Here is a 6707-nt window from a genome sequence, read left to right on the forward strand (position 1 = left end):
TACAGAAATGATGCATTGCTTTCCTTTCCTCCTCACTACCTCTTGAATTTGGTGCAAAAATTAAACCATTCATTTTCATTTTTCTCAAGAGTTTTCTTGCCTTAATGATTATTTTTATGAGAAGAAAGGAGAGAAAAGAGTGAAGATGAAATATGCACAGAGACTAGACAAAATCCTGAAGGGGGCAAAAACGTGAAGAATAAAGGTGAGGAGAGAGAGTAACCACTGCAAAGAGAATCAGAAAATTAAAAGTGAGAGGAAGCGGCTGAGCTGCAGGATTTCATACTCATCCTTCTTCATTTGTTAGTTTTCCGCATCCCTCGCTTCTCCCTTTCATCTTCTCTTCCTCCTCTGTTTCTGATTGTGCCCTTCAGAACTCAACCCAACTAGAAAGTCTCCTTGTCTTTCTTCCCAGATCCTCTTTGAATGATGAAATAATGTAAAGTCTATGCATAATTGCTCTGTGCTGTTCAAAAAGCATTTTCTTGAAGGGAGCTTTACACTTTATCCTTTTCAGCTATGAATGTGTGTATAATATGCCTTCAGTCCTAATTATTTTGTCACCATTTTGTTAAGTGTCCAGGATCTACATTTGAGCTAAGACATTTTAATTATCAAATTAACACAATTTCATGGTTGATATGTTCAATTTCTCACCACCGGACTTTTTAATTTTCTTTTTTTTATTAACTGGCTCCTTTCTGGTCTTTTCCCCTCATCGTACAAAGAAGCAGATAATGCCCTTGTTTCACATTCATGAACACTTTCCATAAATATCCTGGAATTAAGGTTTGCTAAAGAGCACCCGTTCTTGCAACAAAGCCTTTCCTTGTAGTTTTTCTTTATTGATTTCTAGCCCATCAATGACATTTATTTATTCACAGGTTAGGAGCTTCAGTTCAGATGGAAATATAAAATTTTTCATAGGTTTTTCTACAACTAATTGCTTGAACTCAGTAGTCTCATGTGCAAAAAGAAAGGGACTTTGCATTAATGAAAAGAAAAGGGGCATTTAAAACTCTAGCTGACATTAAACCATGAAAAGAAGAAAGACAAGAGGTTATTTTTTAAAAGTTGTCAAACAGAAATGATAGAAGTGAAGGAGTAATGGCTGAATAAAAAAGAAAGTAATTACAAGATCCAGAATAATTAATTTCTTAAGTTCTCTATAGAGCTTATTCATTGTAAAGTACTTTACACAGTTTCTGTCGTGTGTTAAGGGCCCTGAACACATTTGTTCCTATACCCTGGGGTTGCAATTTGTCTCCTGTGAAATACGGTGCTGCCTCTGAGCAGATTCAGAGACAAAATAACTATAATAATTCTCAAGTTTAGAAATTCATCTCAATGATGCCAAACTGGCTGAGTTGGTCAGCCTGCACCACCGTTTTGATAAACAGCATTTTTAAAACAACTTTATTGAGGTATAATTTATAATCATAAAATTTATCCTTCTAAGTATATAATTCAATGAATTTTAATAAATTTACAGAATTATGCAAACATTATCATGATTCAGATTTAGAACATTTCCATCACCCCAAAAATATCCTCTGTTCTCATTTCCAGTCAATTCCTGTTTCCACCCCTTAGCCCCAGGCATCACTAGTCTTTCTTTATATGTTTGCCTTTACAGACATTTCATGTTAAGGCAGTCATATAATATGTGGTCTTTGTGTCTGACTTCCCTCACTTAGCACAGTGTTTTTGAGGCTTATCCATGTTGTAGCAAGCATCATTTTATTAACCTCAATTATACTGTTGCAACAGTATTTCCAACAGGTTTTGGTCCAATTTGTGGTTCCTCCTGCAATCTGTTTTGCTTAAGTCTGCTATAGTGTGCGGTACATTTCGCTGGTTACAAAGATGGACACATACCAAGTCATGTTGAGGTGAGAAGATAATTTTTTCAACAATCAAAAGAATATTACTAAAGGAGTGAGATGTGAGAACAAGTACCATTACAAGAATGGGTTAGATGTATATGTAAAATATTTAGAAGGAAGAAATTGCAGCATTTAGTGGCAAAATCTTTGTTAAAGAAAGCTATTCTGAATGGAGGCATAAAGGCAATGCCTGTGAAAATACTTTGGCTGAAATACTCCAGTGTGAAAAAAATTAGCAATAGGAAGATCCTCATTTGAAGAGTGAAGAGTTAAGATGCATCAGACAAGATTAATTAATAGGAAATAAAATGCATGCAAAACATTTATTGGGTATTCGTTCAATTAGATACAAGGGAAACGAACAGAAGGATTTTTTTCCTGAAGTGTTCATGAATATAAAAATTTCCATATGAAGAATATATAGAAAGTGAGTGCCTTCTCACTGAATATGATTCTTTAAAATCAAGAGCAAATTCAGTAGAAGTAATTTTCAGAGAGGATTAGAAAAACCTGCAAAGAGTGGCTGGCCCCGTGGCTAAGTGGTTAAGTTTACATGCTCTGCTTTGCCGGCCTAGGCTTCACCAGTTAGGACCCTAGAGATGGACCTACGCACCAGACATCAGGCCATACTGTGGCGGCGTCCCACATAGAAGAACTAAAATGACCTACAGCTAGGATATACAACTATGTACTCGGGCTTTGAGGAGAACAAAAACCTGTAAACATACATAGTATTGATATATGTCACTGACATTTTTCTGAAGGCATTTTTACAATAGTGTATTATTATTTTTAATTTTTAAAATAAAATTACTGGCAATTTTTTTCAAGGTATCATTTTATGGTTACTGAATCTGAAATCGTCTCTTCTTTGTGGACAACAATTGATTTCTTTTTTTTTTCTTTTTACAAAATATGCATTTAATGAAGAGTTTGTTCAAAATCATAACATACTGTAGTATTTGTGCAGATTCAGAGATGTTTCTGGGAAGAAATCCTGACTTGAATTCAGTGGAAATACACCTACAATCTTGAAATGAATGTACAATATATTGAGACCTTCCAGTCAACTGAGTTGAGGATACAGCCAGTGCCAGCTGAGCCATGTTGGAGTACAAGGTGAAAGGAAAAATGCGTGCCCTTCTGTACATGCTTTTATTGTTTTTTAAAATAGATCTTATTTTTTTAAAACAGTTTTAGAATTACGGAAAGATTTAAAAGAGAGTGCAGAAAGCTTCCATATACCTCCTCACCCTGTTTCCCCCATTGTTAATGTATTACATTAGTATGGTACATTTGTTACCACTAGTAAACCAATATTGGTATATTATTATTAACTAAAATCCACAGCTTATTTGGGTTTCCTTAGTTTTAACCTAATGTTCTTTTTCTATTCCAGGATCCTGTTCTGGATGTCACCTAACACCTAAATGTCATGTCTCCTTAGGCTACTCTTGTCTGTGATGGTTTCTCAGACTTGTTTTTGCTGCCCTTGACACTTTTGAGGAGGATTGCTCAGGTTTTGAGGATGCCCCTCTATCAGAATTTGTCTAGTGTTGTTTTCAAGGTTAGACTGGGGTAGTGTGTCTGAGGGGAAGACCACAGAGGTAAAGTCTCATTCTTGGATCACATCAAGGGCACACACTCTCAGCATGAATTATCCCTGATGATGCCAACCTTGATGACATGACCGAGCTGGTGTTTGACAGGTTTCTCCACTGCAAAGTTATTTTTCTCCCCTTTCTATATTGTCCATTTGGGGAGAAAGTCACTATTCACAGCCCATACTTAAGCAGAGCGGGGCTGTGCTCCACCTCCTTGAGGGGAGAATATCTACATAAATTATTTGGAATTCTGCATGAAAAATTTGTCTGTTCTCTCCTATTTATTTAGTCATTTATTTATATTAGCATGAGCTCATGGATGTTTGGATGTTTATTTTATACTTCGGGTTATATTCCAATACTACTTAATATTGTTGCTCTAATTGTTTTGGTTGGGGCCGCTGGGAGTTTCTTTAGTTGTCTCCTGTGTCCCTTTGACATTCTGCCATCAATGTAGGTATTTTTGTTTTTAGCATGTCCTTGTTTCCTGGCACCACTAGATGCTACAGGCTTATCTTGTATATTTCCTGCCCAGTCATAAATTCAGCCACTTCTCCCAGGAGCCCTGATTCCTTTCCTTAGAGACTGGCATTAGAAACCAAGATCTGGGCATTAAGTACGCTTGTTGCTACTGGAGTGTCATTGCTTCTAGTCCCTCTTAGTGGACAGAGCAAGGAAATATATGTATGACCATGATTTTTTAAATGAGAAAATACACTTTTTATCGGAGCTGAGAAACTGGCAATCTAAAAACAAATTATTCTACATTCATAATATTCTCACTTCTGATTTGTTTTCAAATTAAAATATGTAGATATTTCAGATTAAATGTTTTCCCAGGTACTTCCATTTAGGATACCTTTATTCAACAGATATTTTCACAAGACTCTTTTGAATGTTTTTTAGGGTAATTAAATTTAGATGCTGCGTATTTGTAGCCCTTCTAAGTTCACTTTAATTTGCTACAAAATATTAATTTACTCAATTAAAAATAGGAGCTCCATCAAATGATATTTATGGTAAATCAACTTGTTTCAAAACACAATTATAAAATATCACATTTAAATCTTGAATACTTTTCAACTTCTCACTATTTAATTTGTTTGGTTCATCTCTTGCTTTTACAGGAACAATTTACAATATCTTCCAGTTCAGAAGCTTTGTTTTGAATAATTACAATTTGCTAAAATCTTCATAAACTGACACTTTAGGGAGCACTTGATTTATTAAATAATATGATTAGCGATTTTCAAGTGATTCTGAACCAAATTGCAAAGTATAAGGATTCTGTTACCAGAGTTCAAAACCACTTTAGGTATCAAACTAGGATTCTTCAAAGGCTCAAATATTTCAAAACTTGAATGATGATGGGTAGCAAAGAGTATAAATTGCCATGCTAAAGTAGTTTTTGTATTCCCATTAGCTTTCTTCAAAAATTTTGGAGTTGAGTTTTTCTAAATGTGAATGTATCAAAATATTGGTACTATTTCTATATTTGATAGAAGAGTAAAACTTATTTGGATGCAATTATGAATTATGTGTACACCACAACCAAGTTCACAGGTTTCTGAATTTAGTAAAAACATTGTTTTACCACGATGCTGTGCTTGTTATGTGTCATTATTAAAAGCAAGCAAACAAAGCCTATTATCTTATCTTCAACCTCGAACTTTGTATTTGATTTTATAGAAGCATTTACAATCATGTTTCACTTTGACGGAATTAACTTCCAAAAGCCTGACTCTGGTTCTGTTAACGCGGTGAGAAACTGGGAGCTTTGTTGCGATCAATTCCTTTTCCCTTTGCCGTGTCTGATGACAGTGATAGAAACCCGGCGCTATTGAACTCTGACACCTTCTTCTGCCAGTGGAGTGAATGCATGAACAGGCTTCATTCTCCGTAGGTGCACACGAAAACCTAGAATTTAAAAGAAATGAGTGAAATGAACTGAAACAAGAGTCATCGATCGAAATGAAACATCACGCTTCCCTGAGTGACATGTAAACGCACATTTTCTAAAGCTGTTAAATAATATTTGGGTCAAGTCTCAAAAATAACCAGTAACTTTGAAGTGGATACTCACGCTCGTTCAGAAGCTGTCGCTGGCATCATTGTGGCCCTGATCCTCCCCTCTCTGTGGGTGGTAAACATTGAAAACCAGTCTCATCCGTGCAGGGTCATCATCAACTTTCTTGAAAAATAGAAACCCAATGCTTTATTTTCATTTAAAATGAACTTTTTTTAAAGTTTATAGTTGCCCGAAATAATTATTGGAAAATCATAAAAAGCATCATAAAACAATAATAAATAGTTTCATTTCTTCAGTGTCCTCTAAAAAGGGACAGACTCTGTCTGCTCTACGTCATGACTACTCAGCCCTGCTTCCTACTCATGTTTTCACATACATCTCACCGAGAACTTCTCACACTTCTCACATTTCCGACTTGCAGCTCAGTGCCTTCATGCCTCTCAGCACAAGGCAGTGGTCACTCACAACTGTCTGCTTTTGCTGGCAGGCTGAAACAGCAGTGCCAAATATTTCTCTATTATGCTGGAGACAAGAGGAGTTAGCCGACCCAATCCACTTGAGTTTGAATCCGCTTTGTCATGACTATCCTATAGGCTCTCTTTGAAAGGAAAACCAAGATATATGGTCACCCTGGTTGTGAGCAAATGTCTCCTGTCTTGAGTATGTGCTTAAGCCACGAAGAATAAGGACCAGGAGCTCCCACTCTTGGGGTCATGGACTACTGGGGACCTATAGGTGGGTTTCAGGCTGATCACAAACCTCCTAAAATAGTATGCATCACGCTATAGTAAGTGGTCCATAGCACTTATCAAATTCTCAAAGAGGAAAACTACTATTAAGAAAAATTATTTGAAACTTGGAAATAAGGCAAAAAGGTGAGTGATAGGCCCTTTCTGTATCACGCTGGCTTATTGTTCCCCAAGCCCACCCAATGTTTATTTAACCCATTGGTCTTGGTTATTTGTTTTTTGATTGCAGTGTAGGCACCAGGAAGTTACATGTTAATTGTAGATTTCTGTACAGTAGTAAAAAAATAACCCCAAAAGATTCCAATTTTGTTGCCCTATAGGACATAAGTCAGTTTCATATTTGACTCACCTGGATCTCAATCTAATATTCTGCTTGTTTTGTTTGTTTGTTTGTTTGTCTTTTGGTGAGGAGAGTGATTCCTGAGCTAACATCTGTGCC

The 6707-nt window shown here is 36.1% G+C and overlaps 1 long non-coding RNA gene across 1 annotated transcript; it reads left to right on the forward strand.

Moving 5' to 3' along the window:
* Nucleotides 1-95: 95 nt before the first annotated feature.
* On the forward strand, nt 96-5828 carry LOC139076531 (uncharacterized). Its single transcript, XR_011528255.1, has 4 exons — nt 96-205; nt 1771-1892; nt 2857-3005; nt 3286-5828. It is a non-coding gene; the product is annotated as an uncharacterized lncRNA (long non-coding RNA).
* The last annotated feature ends 879 nt before the right edge of the window (nt 5829-6707 follow it).

The sequence above is a fragment of the Equus przewalskii genome, chromosome 16 (genome assembly GCF_037783145.1).
Source record: "Equus przewalskii isolate Varuska chromosome 16, EquPr2, whole genome shotgun sequence".
NCBI classification, from domain to species: domain Eukaryota; kingdom Metazoa; phylum Chordata; class Mammalia; order Perissodactyla; family Equidae; genus Equus; species Equus przewalskii.